This window comes from Neofelis nebulosa, chromosome 7 (assembly GCF_028018385.1).
Source record: "Neofelis nebulosa isolate mNeoNeb1 chromosome 7, mNeoNeb1.pri, whole genome shotgun sequence".
Lineage (NCBI taxonomy): Eukaryota > Metazoa > Chordata > Mammalia > Carnivora > Felidae > Neofelis > Neofelis nebulosa.
In genome coordinates, this window is record NC_080788.1 from 74,031,576 (window position 1) to 74,047,642 (window position 16,067).

At 43.1% G+C, this 16,067-nt stretch overlaps 1 long non-coding RNA gene and 1 gene segment (V, D, J or C); one reads left to right on the forward strand and one right to left on the reverse strand.

Annotated features, from left to right (window-relative positions):
• The window catches only part of LOC131517959 (T-cell receptor alpha chain constant-like), a 66,760-nt gene that overhangs the window by 26,594 nt on the left and 24,099 nt on the right, over window positions 1-16,067 (forward strand).
• LOC131516928 (uncharacterized) lies at window positions 103-11,716 on the reverse strand. Its single transcript, XR_009264291.1, has 2 exons — window positions 4,569-11,716; window positions 103-886 (listed from the first exon to the last, which is right to left on the reverse strand). It is a non-coding gene; the product is annotated as an uncharacterized LOC131516928 (long non-coding RNA).

A 16,067-nucleotide genomic window follows, 5' to 3' on the forward strand; every position in this document is an offset into this window, starting at 1 on the left:
GCCCAGTTCCCTCCTCTGATCCCAGGAGACCAAAACCTTAGGAAAGAAAAGTGGAGACTCCTTGGCCTGAGGCACATAGGAAGGCTTGTGTGAGATCCAAGAGCCATTTAAAATATTTAATGTTGTTATTAATTTTAAATTTGTCTAAGAAATACATGAAGATGTCTCATGGTAAAAACAATTCAAATTACAGATAAAGCCAATATTCACCTTGACCCATTTCCTTCAGTATCAGTTTGCTGCCCAGAAACAACCACTGGGACTAGTGTGGTACGTCGTGATGAGTTTCTGTTTGGAGTCTGTTGACGCGAAATTTCCTTCAAGGAGGGAGGCTAGAGACACAAAGAACTCGGGCTGCAGTTTGCAGATTTCAATTAGAAAAGGCACAGTTTCTTGAATGCAAAAGCTGTTGGCAAAGGAGAACCACCTTCCCAGGAGCTCTTAAAGACTGGATAGGTCTTTGGTCAGAGAACACCTTGGCAGAAGATGGGAGGATGAACTGGATGGCCTCTGAAAGCCAGCCATGTCTCTAGGACTCCAAGGGATGGTCCACCCCATGGCCAGCCTCTGTCACAGCTCTTCTGCCTGTCTTCTGGTTACTGTGACAGTCTGAGCTTCTGTCAGCACTGCTCCTTGTGCTGTGAGTGGTTTCATTTTCTCAGCATCTGCAGGGATTTTGCAAAGAAAGGAAACTCTGGGTAGACTCTAGGGTTGGGAGTTACCAACTCACATTCGGGAAAGGCACCAAGCTCATGGTCACACCAAGTAAGTTCTTCTTTCTGGCTAATTATTCTTCCCAAGAAGCCTGTCTTCCATCACGCAGAAGCTGTCAAAACACAGGTGGTGTTTTTTTTGCTTGGTTTGTGTTGGTGATTCGTGATACCAGCTGGAAAACAAAGTTATTAATGCGTATATTCCCTACAGCATTGTGCTTTAGCTTTTACTATCCGTGGAGTCTCTCCCTGAGAAAATATGTGAACCTCCATGAGAAGGAAGGTCCACGGAAAGTAGGGAGAAAAAAGGCAGGAATTGGATGAAAATAGACAAAAGGCCTGCAGGAATAACAAACAAGACGGGATCCCAGGAGACTAGCAGTAGCCACTTTGAGTGAATTTCCCGAGAGGTGCTCCCGCCAAGGCCCATTCTTTCAAGGAAGATTACGGCAAATACAATCGGGCTGGGAAGTTGCTAGTTATTAGTATTCATCCCACGTTCTAACCTAATTACAAGAAGATTGTTTTGGCCATGGGCAGTCATTTTAGATTTTGTTTTCCTGCTTGCCTCCTCCACCTCCACCTGTCTTCCTAGAGGCCCCAGTCAAGGTTATTGCAATAGCACTGAACACTGTGTAACACCAACGCAGGCAAATTAACCTTTGGGGACGGGACCACGCTCACTGTGAAGCCAAGTAAGTTGTATTCTTCTTTGGCTGGGCCTTAAGGGGCAATCAATCAAATCATTAGTTTGAAAAATACTTTAATCCTGTGCATCTGCTTGGGCTCTTTATTAATGTTCTTTCCCCAGGCCAAAGAGAGTTGGTTTCCTTCTCTGCTTTAAAATGAGATGCGCGCGCGCGCACGCACGCACGCACGCACACACACACACACACATATGCACACACAATCTGTTACTACGGCTCATAGTGAGGGGTTCTCAGGAGCATATACAACATTTTCAAAGAAATAGAGATATAAACAACCACTGAGCCAATGAGAATGTCAGGAAGGACTCCCAGAGGGACCCAATGCCATACCACCCCTAACTAGGCTTCCCTGTGTGCTCCCTGGCCCTCCAGGGATGGTCTAGGGCAGGAAATTCCTCAGTGCCTCTCTGTAATCAATTCTGAAATTTAGCAATGTTTGCTGTCAGAAAGCATTTTTTTGACCACCCCACCCACCACCACACCACCTGCCACTGCAGTTTAAATCTCTAAAAAGAACCATTAGAACTTTGGGCATCTCATCTGGGAACAAAATTTCTGTTGTAGAAAGTGAGACTCAGCACTGAGTCTACTTCTGCAGCATCCCTGAGATGCCATTGTTCCCTTGGGACATTTTAAACACAAGTGTTTATGGATTAGGTGACATAGAATGAACTTTAGAGATAGAAAAACCTAAATTCAAGTCCTGGCTCCAAGACTTTGCTCAGCTGTGTGACCTTGGGCAAACTACCTAACTTCTCTGAGCCTCAATTTCCCCATCCATAAAATAAGGATAAAAACAAATACCCACTCTGTTGAGTTACTGTAAGGATCAGATAAAATGACATAGCTAAAGTATTTAGCATAGTGCCCAAAACATAAAAGGAGCTCATTAAACCCTAGCTATTAATAATAATGATAAACATCATCCCCAACACACAGTGGAACTTTTGTTTTGCCCCTCGGGCTCTTCTGTCAAGACTCTGTCATGCATCAGGAGAAGAGCCGGCATTGGTGGGGGGAGGGTGGAGAATGTCAGCCTGCTCTATGAAATTCTTCACCTGGGATTTGAAAGTATCTAAGCGGAAATAGAAAGAATTCTTGCTCATTTAAATACAAAATCATCCAAGTGTCAGAGGCAAGGGAGAGGTATCTGCAGAGAGCTGCGTGGTTGGAGCTCCTAAGGCCACTCAGAGGGATGCACTCACAGTAGCTGAAACCTTACACAGCCTCCCACCACGCTGACCCCAGTGTGACTACCTCCAGAATGCCCCAAGACACAGGCTTCCCCTATGGAGGGACAGGGACAGAGAGAGGCTGGAAGCTTCACAGAAAAGAGCAACTGGTCCCCCAAACTGTCCTTCTGCTCCTCTGGGTGGTGAAGCTCATGGTGAAATATGGTGCCTGAAAATAGCCCCTGAATGAAACTCTCAGACCCAGAGATTGAGGATCAGTAAAGTCTCTGTAGAGGCAAACAGGGGCAGTGCCTATGGAAGAAAAGAGGTTAAAGGGCAAGTGGAATTGCCTCCCATATGTCAGTCTGGGAACGGAGGCTCTGGACAAGAGCTGGAGGGGCTGTGTTCTCCAGCCCCATCAGGATGCAGCCCATAGGACGCAGCTAAGACTGCAAGAAGAAGGGAGCGAGCTTAGTGGTAAAACCTTCCTAATAGGTTTTTGAACAGTGAAAATGAGCTGTCAGGAGTAGTTGCCAGAGCACTTTCTCTAGAGAGTTTCTGAAAGGAGATAGACACCCTCCTATAAGGGGTGATTGAAGTACAACTCTGCCTTGAGGCAGGAGGAGAAATGAGAGAACCTCTTAAAGCCTCTTCCAGACCCTGGAGTCTCTCTCTGTGGAAAAAAAAACTCTGGCTCATTAACGCAGAGCTGCACCCTTCAGGACGCCAGGGTTGTTGGGTTAGGTTTTGGAACCTTTGCTCGGCGTGTCCCAAACCCCCCCTTGTTCCCGGGACTGGACAGGACAAACAGGTTGGCTTTTTCATCCTAAAGCTAGAAACACAGGTTCTGGGTCCTGGGTCACTTGGGCTGTTGAGATGAAGTCAGGGGAGCTCTAGGGGGTTTTTGCAGAGCCCAGAGGCACTGTGGGAATAACTATGGCCAGGGTTTGATCTTCGGTCAGGGAACCAGCTTGTCTGTGCTGCCCTGTAAGTACCACTAGATGGGAGGGAGATGAGATGGAATGAGCCCGAGCGTCTCGAGGCCTGGGTCCATCTTGACCTCAGGTGCAGGGATGGAGAGGGAGGTAGAAAGGGATAATGAGGGGTAGGGATCGCTTATTCAGGGAGGAAAATCATAGGTGTGTGTGAATGACACCCAAGCAAGTGCACTGGAGGTTTCCCTCCTCAGGAGGGCTCGGTGTGGGGGAACGCTGAGTTGGCAGGTTTTTGATGCTGAGCTAATCACTGTGTACAAGGACAAGGCTTCTTTATCTTTGGGAAGGGGACAAGACTGCTTGTCAAGCCAAGTAAGTGGCATGTAATTTGAATTGTGCACTGAATACTATTATCTCCAAAGGGAAGACCTGATCTCTTTTCTATGGGGGGCCTCCTTGAGTCAGAAGAATATTAAAGGGGTTGAGCAGACCAAGGGTCAGTCATCTTCCTCAGCCTCTCATCCTTGAAGGAGATCTGGGAGGGGTAGAGGGGAAGAAACCCAGCAGGACCCCACCAGGAATCCAGGCCTGGGGTCTGCCTGCTCTCTCAAACTTCCAATAAGTAACCTCATCTGATGGCAAATCTTCCTCAAAGATTTCAGTAGAGTTATCCCTATTTTGTAAACTTTCAAACCGAGGCTAGTAGATGCCAGTGACGGATATAGTTCCAAGAGGCTCCAAGCTCAGACATCCTACAACTGCTTTTCTAGGAGACTCATGAATTCAAATCACCAGATAATTTAAAGGTGAGAGTAGCAGTGGTGATCAGTTGTCACCTGCACTCCAGTGGTACCGAGGACTGGGGTCACTAAAGAGTCTAGAGCGAGGGCCGAGGCTTTGTTAACCCCAGAGGTGCCGCTCTCTGGCCCTGCTGCCTGGGAAGTACAGCTCTTGGCACACATCATCCTTGGCATCTTGAAAGAAGAGAAATTAGAAGAGAAGGGAGGGAAAAGCTTATATCTCATATCATGCAGTTACCTCATTTTGTAGCAAGATTGTTTCCCCATGAGCAGTTTGTCTTCATTTACCAGCTGTCTTCTCGGGGGAAGCCATTTTGTAGAAGTGTTTGTCACCAGTGTGACAACTGATGGCTGGTGGAAATTGAATTTTGGAGCAGGGACCCAGGTTGTGGTCACTGCGGGTACGCCTGATTCCCCAGAGTCTCACCTGCCCTTAATTTTTTAACCCCTGTGTGCCAAGTATTTCTAGCTGAGACCACAAGAAACATATTTGAAAGGAAGCCATTTCCCTGAGCAGCAATACCCAGAGCCATTAGGCAAACACGAGAAATCCGTTTGGATAGAAACATTTTCGGATAAATAGGAATTCTCATTATTCTCTATCAGTCTCCTGTGTAAGTACTTTATTCCCCTTATAAGAAAAAAAAGTTACAATAAGTATAGCCACAATTCATGCTATGGTGTGAGAAGAGATCTGCTGTGGGTTTGGAGGGAGAGGATTAGAAATGTGTTCAGGAAGATTGGATGTGTTTTTGACAGGATATGTAACACAGTGTGAATTATAACCAGGGAGGAAAGCTTATCTTCGGACAAGGCACTGAGTTATCTGTGAAGCCCAGTAAGTATAAAAGTGTACCCCTGGATTAAGGAATGTCTGTGGATTAGGAGCTGATTTAGCCCCAATTATACACTATACGAAGAATGTTTAGAAAGGGTGAATGAGCATCAAATAGAAGGAGGACAAAAGTACCCCTGGCTAGGACCTGATGTCTTGGTGTGAAATGGGCATGTAGGGGAGCCCTGGGTATTTCTCCCAGAATATATGTGGTGAGAGTAAAGGGGTGTGACTGATTCTTGGGGTACTGGCTAGGCCCTGTAGCCCTGGATTTGTACAGTCATCAGTGACAAGATTTCTAATTCTTTAACAAGCCTCTAAGGCACCATTCTTTTCAGCTAAGTAAGATTATGTCCATTTATGGAAGGAAACTTGCAAGTAATTATCATTGACCAAAATAACTGTGACTAGCCTCTCCCAGAGTCTGAAAATCACCTTTTTTTTTTAATGTTTATTTATTTATTTTGAGAGAGCGAGAGCAAGAACAAGGCAGGGGCAGAGAGAGAGAGAGGAAGAGAGAGAACCCCAAGCAGGCTCCATGCTGTCAGTGCAGAAACTGACTCAGGGTTCCACAAACCGTGAGATCATGACCTGAGCTGAAATCAAGAGTCAGAAGCTTAACTGACTGAGCCACCCAGGCGCCCCTGAAAATCACTTAAAAAAAAAGTTTACTCATAAGTACAAGGGGATCCTTCTTGTTTCTGAAACTTTAGGCCAAAAATTTGTATGACATAGCCTCATGGAGCAGAAAGAACCCTTAAAATCATCCCTTTTGATTGTCTCCATTTATGATGGAACTAAGGCCTGGGGAAGAGACTGATCATGATCTCATGGCTTCATTTACCAGCTAATTTACCAGGTAATTTATGATGGTCTTACAGCCTATCTGTGCCTGAGCTGGAACTAAAACTTAAATCTCCAGTTTTCTGAGCTTGTCTCAACCATTAATTTACCTGGCCTGATGTTTGAGGAGTCCACAGGACTCATCTGACAAATATTTTTGTTCATCTACTCTCTGCCAGGCTTGATGCTCAGACCAGGGACCCATTAGGGAACAAACTCAATGTGATATTGCCCTCAGGGAAGTTACCTTCTGGAGGTGGATCTCATTTGTTCCCTCGAATGTGACAATCTGTATCTGATCCCTCCTGGGCACGACCCTTTCGTGCCATCCTCACTACTTTAGAAAATATTAAAATTTATTTTTGTCCCATTTTTGAAGACTTTTGGCAGCTAGATCAATATAGGTCCCACTTTAGCCAGGAGAAAAGAAATGATCCAAAAGTAAAGTGGAAAACTAGAAATTTCCCCTGATAATTTAATCATTGTAAAATTATTTTAGCAATATCAAACTAGCAGCCAAACTAACCAGATAATTGCAGCTCCGTACCTCATTTAGATCCTGTAGACTGAGTCTAAGGAGGACGCAAGGATTTGAGCAGTTCCCTAGTTGCACAACCCAGTGATGCCCAGAGTGGAGGAGAAATTGTCTCTGTCCTGGGCTTTGTGAGTCTTCTTAGATGAAAAGATGTGAACCCTGGTTTAACATCTGAAATCAGAGAGCACTCACTCTACATATATGTTGAAAGCTTATGTTTGACACTTAGAACTCTGTAGTAGAGAGTGGAAAGCAAAGATTCCCTAAAAGAAAGGGAGATTATAAAGACAGGTTTATTTATGATTTGTAGACAGACAATAGTATGGCAATGATGTGAGGCCTAACCCATAAAGTAATTGCCAACTCTTTGCACTGCCAGCCTAGCCTTTTGATCTGGTTTTTGTTGTTGGGCATATCACAGTGTTTCTTCAGGTTCAGGCTGGCAACTGACCTTTGGATCTGGGACCCAGTTGACTGTTGTACCTGGTAGGCCTCCACAATCAAATTCTATTTGCACTGATCTATTAATCTATTAATGTCTACTGTACATACATGTAAGTTAATGGGCCTGGGGTTGAGGCTGGTGGAGAGACACCAACAGCACATGCCCAAAAGGGTAATGTAAGAAGAGAAGTATTTATCAAAGACCAAAGAGAAAGAGAAGGCTTTTTGCTAAGTTTGGAAGGGGAGTTGATGAAAAATGAGTGGAGAAGAAGCTATCCTAACCTAGAAGAATGCTGAATAATAGGAACAGATTCCATAAAGGGAGTCTCTGTGTCTCATAACATTTCCATTTGAGCCAGACCGAATGCTACAAGATGGTTTTACCAGGAACTAACTATCTTAAACCAAGTCTAGTTAGCCAGCCATATTTCTAGCCTATTCTAGCTTACTTCTACTGCTAAACACAAACGTGCCTATTTAAGATATTTAAATGAAGCTCTCTTTCTATAGCTCTCTGGTGCCCTTCCAGCAAAGCATTCCCGTAACACACTGCTTATCATTTCTACAAGTGAGAACAAGTAAACCCCTTGTCCTCCAAAACTGCCTAAGTATTATAATTACTTGGCTTAGACTGAAGTCACCTCTATTTTATTTCTCATAACTGTGTTCATTTGTTGAGATTTGTTTAAATCCAAACTGTGTGGGCGTCTAACTGTTGGCACTGAGCTTCCCTTTCTGTTCTTATTGTCAGCAAAATATTTTGCTCATAAATAATGTTTCATCTAGACTTGCAAATGACAGCCAGCACTGAGGCCTCTTTTCTTCTTCTTTGCTAAAGAGAACATGCAGGCAGAAAGCATACACACACACACACACACACACACACACACACACAAAAGCCAAAATGTACGGTTTCATTGTGGGGGCTGGAAGGAGAGTGTCGATGTGGATGTTAAAGTACATTTGGTTATGTAATGTAGGTACTCTGACAGATAGGACACAGGGATCTTGGTGGATGATACATACAGACTACAGCAAACCAGCTGGTGTGGTTTAAGATATCATTAAAAGTAGCCCAGCTCAAGTTGTCAAGCACATAGATCCAGGTACAGACCCAGGGAGAGAAGCTTCCAGATAGCCCTGGAACTAAAAGCAGAGAGTAAGGATTTTTCTCACAGTCCAGTCCACCTGAGAATTTTCACTTATAATTAGGAAAAGAAAAAGGTAAAAAGCATTTACTGGCAGTGTCCTTGTTGCAAATATTGTGTGTATGGAGCACAGAAGACATAAGAATGAACCCAAGCAGAAAACTAAAGAAAAGAAATCGATAAAACCACTGGAGAAAATCAGTTGCCCTTATCTTGCCTGTCTCTGATAATGAATGTGTCTTCTTGGCTCATTCCTCACTTTGGTTCTTGAATTTTCTAGGAAAATAGCAAGAAGCTGGTGGGGTTGAGTGAGGCTTGACCTACCTTGGTTGGTCTCCTCTGTTTAACCACCTCCCTTTTAGGAAGTCCCAGACTTTTTGTAATGATAGTAAACACGGTGTACAACTCTAACATATTTTACTTTGGATCTGGAACCAAGCTCAGCGTAAAGCCAAGTAAGTTATAATTGTCTATAAGTGAAAGTAACCAACATATTATCCTAAATTCCTCTTACCAGTTTGTATTTGTTTTGAGTTCTTTTATTTTGTGTTTTGGGTTCGCCCCCCCATAACAATTTATCATTCCTTGTTCATATGTCTCTTAAACAGATATAAAACATAGTAAGCAAGTCCTATGATTCAGTAAACATTATGAAACTGCCGACCCTACTCTTGGGATGGCATCCTATATATGAAAAATTCCCAAAGTTTAACTGCTGGCAATTTTTTACTAGTTGACAAAGGAGCCTTAGGATATAATTTAAAGTACCTATGAACGTTCCAGGTTTCAGACAGAAGATGTGACAAACTAAAATTATATGCATCTTCTAAGATGAAAAGAATTAATCTTGATCTTCCTAACGAACTCTTACTGAATGCTTGCTGTGTGCTGTACAAAGTACTGTATTAAGTGTGTCTCCTACTTGAACTCATATTGCCTTCTGAACAATCCCCCAGGATGGATATTAGCATCCCCTGCTTTCTTCACAAATGAGGAAACTCTGTGAAAGTAAAAGCCAAAGCAAGAGGTTAGAATAGTTACCAAGGGCTTCTTGCACAGGGGCGTAAAGCTAGGCCCGGAGGCAGCCTGCCTGCCTCAGCCCACAGTCTTGATGAGGTTAGTGTAGGTAGACCTAGCACTGTGGCACTAGTGGCTACAACTACGTTTTTGGAACAGGAACCACAGTAACTGTAAGAGCAAGTAAGTAAGAAGGAAAGGGTCAGAATCATTTTTAAATAAAATGGTGGCTACGGTTATGGGCAGTTTCACCTGGGAAACTCAATAGTCAGTAGCTATGTTCCCAAAAAGCTTTCCCAGTTTGCATTAGGATCCTAAGATTTCTACTTCACTCGTCTCCCTCACCTCCTCTTCGACCCCAGAAATGTCTCTCCCCATCAGGTACACCTTCACCATGATAAATTTGTTGAGGGCAAGGGCTTCATGGTCAGCTTAAAATCAAGCTAACTATCTGAAATGGTCTCAGGTCCCTGAAGAAAGAGTGAGAGAGGATGTCACTGTACTCTATTAAGATGAGATATAATTCTTTTCAAATATTTGAAGAACTGCCATGTAGACGAGGAAGGGGTTAGTACAGAAGGCAAAAACAAAACCGGTGGTTGCAAGGAGATGTATCTCAGCCTCTGGTGGAATCTTTTTGAACTAGGAGAACTGCCCTGCCGTGGAAAGGCTGCTTGGGAAGTGCAGAGCTCTTCTTCCTTGGAGATCCTCACTCTGGGTCCTTAAGGCTAGTAAGCACTGGATGTTAGAGAAGGGATGTCTATACCATTTTAGCTATGGGCTGAATCACCTCTGTGCTCCCTTTCAACTCGTAAGTGCTAACATCCCAGGATTCAAGCCTAGAGGATGAAAAGGTGAGAGCCCAGGCCTGTTCCCTCTATTTTTATTATTTTGATAGCTGAAGAAATCGGTCACCAAATTATTCATGAGCTAAAGGCTATTTGGGATTTTTTAAGCCTAGAAGATGGTGGGGCATGATTTCCCAGTGCAGTAAATGGGAAAATAAAAGGGGGTATCCGGAAGGGAAAAAGAAAAAGGAGAAAAGAGAAATGCCTGGCAGGAGGACCAGAGGTTGAATGAGGGAAATGAGGTGATTTTGCAGAGGGCAGATCTAGTCTATCAAAGTTTTCACGAGTTCAGCTTTGGAAAGGGATCCAAACATAATGTCAATCCAAGTAAGTGAGCAGTCTTTTATACTGGGAAATAGGGCCAGGGAAGCAAAGTTCCTTCCAATTTCAACCCTCTCAAAAGGACGTGTAATTGCTTTCTGACGGGAGGGGCCTCTGCAGGTGGGAAGGCTATTGTTACCGTAGACGGTTTGTCCCCTGAGAGAGCCTCTGAGGACTGACTGTCCAGCTAAGACTGCTGGCTGCACAAGAAAAACACTTAAAGCCATTTAAAGAGGATGGAGGTGGATTTTCAACCCTATCCCCAGGGCAGGAGAGACAGTGGTTGGGGAACATCAGCACCAGGTTCATGTAAAGGGGGCCAGCACTGTGTCGATAGAGGCTCAACCTTAGGGAAGCTGTACTTTGGAAAAGGAACTCAGCTAACTGTACGGCCTGGTGAGTGGGTTGTTTTTGACTCTAGGGAAACATCACTATGAAGAAACTGAAAGGGAAATGAATGAATTCCCTTAAACTAAGGGAACATGTGTACTGCCCCTCCTGGAGGACCCTTCTTGCTAGGTAGACTGGGATGGGGAGGCAAAAGGAAGGTCAAGATGACTTAGGGTCCCTTTTAGGAACTTGAGAATCTAAAAGGAGACTGTGTTCATCCCCACCAAAGGCAAAAGAGAAGGGCAATCCCACTAGAGTGTGTGAGGCTTCTTGCAACATACACTCTGGTCTTATACCCAATGCTTGGGGAAAGATTTGGCCCTCAGCCCAGAATGGGCATGCCAAGTTGGAGGATAGATTTGCAAGGTTTATTTTTGTTGAGTCCTGTAGTTCTTGGTCATCTCGCTGTTAGAAGCGCCATCAACTGTTATACTCCTTTCTTATCAAGAATGACTTCTCCATTGTATTCTGTAAACTTTCCCCAAGAAGGCTCCTTACCCCCTTCCTTAATACTAGCCTCACCAGTGGAGGCTCTAGAATAGGTATAGGATGTCTGGGTTTGAAACTTAGACCAAGGAAAGTAAAGCTGATCCATAGTGCAGAGCAACTCAGAGAGCCTAGGTGGACCCACTAATGTATCCTTCCTCCCTTTGGCATCTTCCTTCAGCACTAAATTGAGTATAGAGACCCTAATGGTGCATGCCTGTGCGTGACTGTGTTTATCAGCATTTCCACCCTGGAAGCATGAACGTCCTGGAAGGTTTCCAGGGCTTAGGGGGCTTCCTGTTCTCAGGTTTCTCTGTGGGTTAAAAATGGTCAAACAGACCCCTGAATGAAGCTATGGTTGAGAGCTATTAACTTCACTCATAGATCTAGGTCCAAGCAGCCAAAGCAGAGAAATAAGTAAACATATAATTGGGTTAGACCCAAATATGTGCCCACTTCCAGGCATTCCAGCTCTATAATGTGGGTACAGCAATAGCAAACAGGATTATCCTAAATACCACATCCCCTCCACTTTGTCAAGGCTGTAGGAAATGTCCTTGGTCAAGTATCTACAGAGTCCCTTGGTCCCTTTGGGTTTTGATGGCCTCAAATCACCATGTGACCAACACTGCAGGAAACAAGCTAATTTTTAGAGGAGAAACTAGGGTGTTAGTCAAACCAAGTGACTACTGGCACTTGAGCCACAATTCTGTTTCTAGCAGTGAAGCCAGAACCCAGCCATTAATGTGCTATGTCAGCCCAAAGTAATCTGTCCCAAATTTGCCTTAAAAATGTTTAATCTTGCTCTTATGCACAAACACATATGTATATACAAATTCATTATGGGTAAAAGATATTGCTACCTTGATATTTTGTCTATTTTCTTAAGAGAAGGAAAACGATTAAGGTATATTTTTCTTATTTCTTCACATCTTTTATCTGATTGTCTCAAGAAGCAGAGGACGGTGGAAAGGTGTGCTTCTCTTTATTCAGAGTGGTTAAGTGATTTGAACATGGACACAATAGCAGGGCAAGGACTCACGTTTTCTAAGGCTCAATATATTGCTGTCTGTACAGGCTACAACCTCAATAACTAGCATTCTGATTTATCTCCCCTGGCCCTCATTTTTCCCAATTAATGCAACTGAAATATTGGTAACTCTTATCTCCCAGCTCACAGAAAGCATATGAGCATTAAAAAAACATTGCTCTGAAAAAGAGTTGAGCTGGAGGTTTGCTTGGGGTTTTTGCAGGAGAGGAGGGGTGATGGGGGAGAAGTATTGTTTTTGTTGCTGATGATATTGTCTTTTTCAATGCAGAAGAGAATAAGAAAGGGAGGAATATTTGAAAGGCAAGGTGATGTGATCAACACATGAATGTGTACAAAATAAATCATTAAGACATTCAACTAGAAGCCAAAAGATAATGTGGACCCAGCTCAACCACTCACCAACTCTGTGCCATGGGAACACCATTCAAGTTCTCTAAGCCTCAGTTCATCTGTCACAGGGAGATAATGATTCCAGCTCTGCCTCGCTCAAAGGATTTTGTGAGATTCAAATTAGATAGTATGTGTGTGAAATCTCTTTGAAAAGTGTGGGCAGTCAGATGACTCATAATTTTTAAAAAGTCAGATTTTATGAAAAACTCTATTGGAGGGTAACCCTGAGGTTTAACAAAGTTCAGCTATGGCAGAGAAAGGGTTAAACTGTGATATTGGATGAACCCTTCCCATTATGAGAAAATAGAACATGGTAATTATTAAGCAGGATTGTCCCCTGGAGATTATCAAAAACCTGAGATCACTGAAGAGACAAATGTGTGAGTTGGGGAGCTTGTAGTAAATGGTTTCAGAGGTTTCCTAACATCCCAAAGAGTATATGCGTTTAAGACCTTTCTTGAGTTTCACCTAAATACAGGCTTAGTGTTGAGTTGGGTTTCAACCAAGTGAGAGAACCTGGGAAGATTCCCACACTTAAAAGTAAAGCACCCTTTGGTTTTTGTGAGGACATAGATCACTGTGGTATTTCAAATACCCAGAAGCTGGTGTTCGGGAAGGGGACCGTGGTAAAGGTGGATCTTAGTAAGTATCACCACATGTATTCACACATGTAACAAGCTTTTTTGGAAGTCTCAGTGGACTTCCAGGTATCTTCAGTTTATGCGGATTTATTGGGGAGTAGAGCATTCTCTGTGCCTGCCCCATCCTAACTGTAAGATTTCATTCTGCTAGGTAATAGTTTGCATTCTTTGCCAACTTAATAGGAAAGCAGAATGGAGAGACTGCCTCTCTCTCTCTCTCTCTCTCTCTCTCTCTCTCTCTCTCTCTCTCTGTCTCTTTAATTTTTTTATGTTTATTGATTTTTGAGGTGGAGGGGAGAGAGGGAGACACAGAATTTGAAGCAGGCTCCAGGCTCTGAGCTGTCAGCATAGAGCCCAATGCAGGGCTTAAACCCACAAACTGTGAGATCATGACCTGAGCCAAAGTTGGACACTTAATCGACTGAACCACCCAGGCACCCCATCTCTCTCTCTCTCTCTCTCTCTCTCTCTCTCTCTCTCTCTCTCTCTCTTTAATTGAAATGAAGGAAACCTCTTCATGTTAGTAGCCAGTTCATCAGATAAACCTATTCTGAAATACCAACACCTTCTCTTGTGGCTGGTGTCTTCTCACGACCTTGATGTCCTCAATGGCCAGTACCAGCTTCCAACTACCCAAATAACATCCCAAAATCACTTTGGAAAAACCCCTGTCTCACTTTAACTTTTCTAACCAGGAATTTACATGGTAGAACTAGACCTAGTACTTCAGCAGAGAGAAGGCATGATCTAAGCCTCCATCTCCACGGTTGATGCTATGTGATTTGGATCCAGGCTTTGATCTCTCAAGCCCTCAATTTGCTTATCTGTAAATGGAGGTGATGATTAATTCCTCCATGCCTGGATCTCACATCCTCAGAGAGACTTCCTGCCCAGTCAATCCAACAAGCCATCAAACCCAGCTGCTGCCTGGTTGTTTTCTATCCCATTGCCCAGCCTGATTTTATTCATGCATTTCCATCACTTGACATTATATTATCTGTGTATTTTTACTTGTGTCACTCCCTAGACTGACAACCTACAGGTGGTAGATGGGAATGGTGTCAAAGAGGCCATCCACTATATCACTTATGCCTAGTTCAGTGCCTTACACACAGAGGTGTTCAGAGACTAGTTATCGAGTGAGTGTAGGACCTATCCTCCTTACAAAGTAACAGAGCTTTATTATTGCATACCCAAACACTAAAGCCCACTGAGTTCCTTGCAGAGGGTAAGGACAGAATACGAGATTTCCATTGTTTATAGTGATAAACAAGGTAGAGTGAATGGGTACTCGAGGTATTTGTAGGGCCTCATTTCACTGTGCCTACCAGGGGGCAAGTATGTTGACTTTTGGGAAAGGAACCATGCTATCAGTAAGCTCCAGTAAGTATCTGGTTATTACTGATTATAAACTTGTGCTTATCGTGTAGTCTTCTATTGCACAGGGGACTAAATGTCTCCTTATTCTTTAACTCAATGAGTATTGGGGTTTAGTGATGAAAGCCATTAAAACAAAATAAAAAAAAAGGGATGCTGTCCCCACCCCTAATACTCCAACGATATCCCACGTTCCACTCCATGCTCATAAAACTTTTAGATACATTAAAAAGATAAAAGAAAGATTACCTACAGGGATAGAGCCAATTTGCTAACCACTGGTAAAATGAGATTGTGAGCAGGTGTTGGTTCTGAAGTAAAAATGGGGATCAGAGCTGATAAATACGGCTGTTAAAAAACAGATTACTTGGTGAAAAATTGCAAATCATTTTGAAGGAAATGAGTGTCAGCACTGTCTAGAGAATATCACTTGAACTCTTCTCAGGCTTTCCCCTACATCACTACTATTGTGTCCTGAAAAAAGGCTTTCACAGACTTAATTCCATAGTCTTTATTCCAGTGATTTAAAAAAGGGGGGGGGAGGGTGGAATCCCAGACAGAGCTCTCATGAGGGAGGGGAGAGGCATGTTAACCACATTAATCTATTATCAAGGTAGCTCATGTATTGTCAGGCAGCACGGTGCAGTGGTTTATAACACATTCATCTTTGGCAGTGGGACACGATTATTAGTAAAACCCAGTAAGTAGACAATATGTCACTAAGGTAGGAGACTTAATGTGGCTACTGAGGCCCATTGAACTTACTGCAGTATTTGTAGGGCCCAAGTGTCAAGAAATTAATGGTTTATGCAGACTTAAGTGCATTCTGATGTAGCAAGAAATGTTAAAATAATGGCATAGAGGATACAAAGATCTAGCTGTGGAGAAAAATAGGCATGGAGATGAACCAAAAATAACATACTGAAACAGCCCCGCCAAGGAGTTGATTCAAAGAAAAAGGCAGAAACTTTGGCTGAGCCAGTTCTTCTAACCTTGGCTTGATTAGTGCATCTGGGCCACAGTTTCTTCGTCAGTACAATGAAAATATTTAACATCAGCTCATAAGTAATTTTAAAACCAAAATAAGATAATGTATTTTAAAGTATTCTATAAATTATTAAATGCTATACACATGTAAATTAACATCTGTTTTCAGAACAAAAAGAAAATGCTAGGTCAGCTAGTATAATTCTTTCAAGGAATTACATATGTAGGATATATATATAGGTTCTTAGTACACTAGCCATTTTCATGTGGATCTATAGCCATAGTCATTAGATCATTCTTCTGAGGTACAGTGACATGTATGTTACCCAAATATAAATGGCAGGAGAAAGGAAGCCATTTTTGTAAAGGCCTGAATTACAGTGACTACTGGGGGTAACCAAAAGATTACCTTTGGAACTGGAAC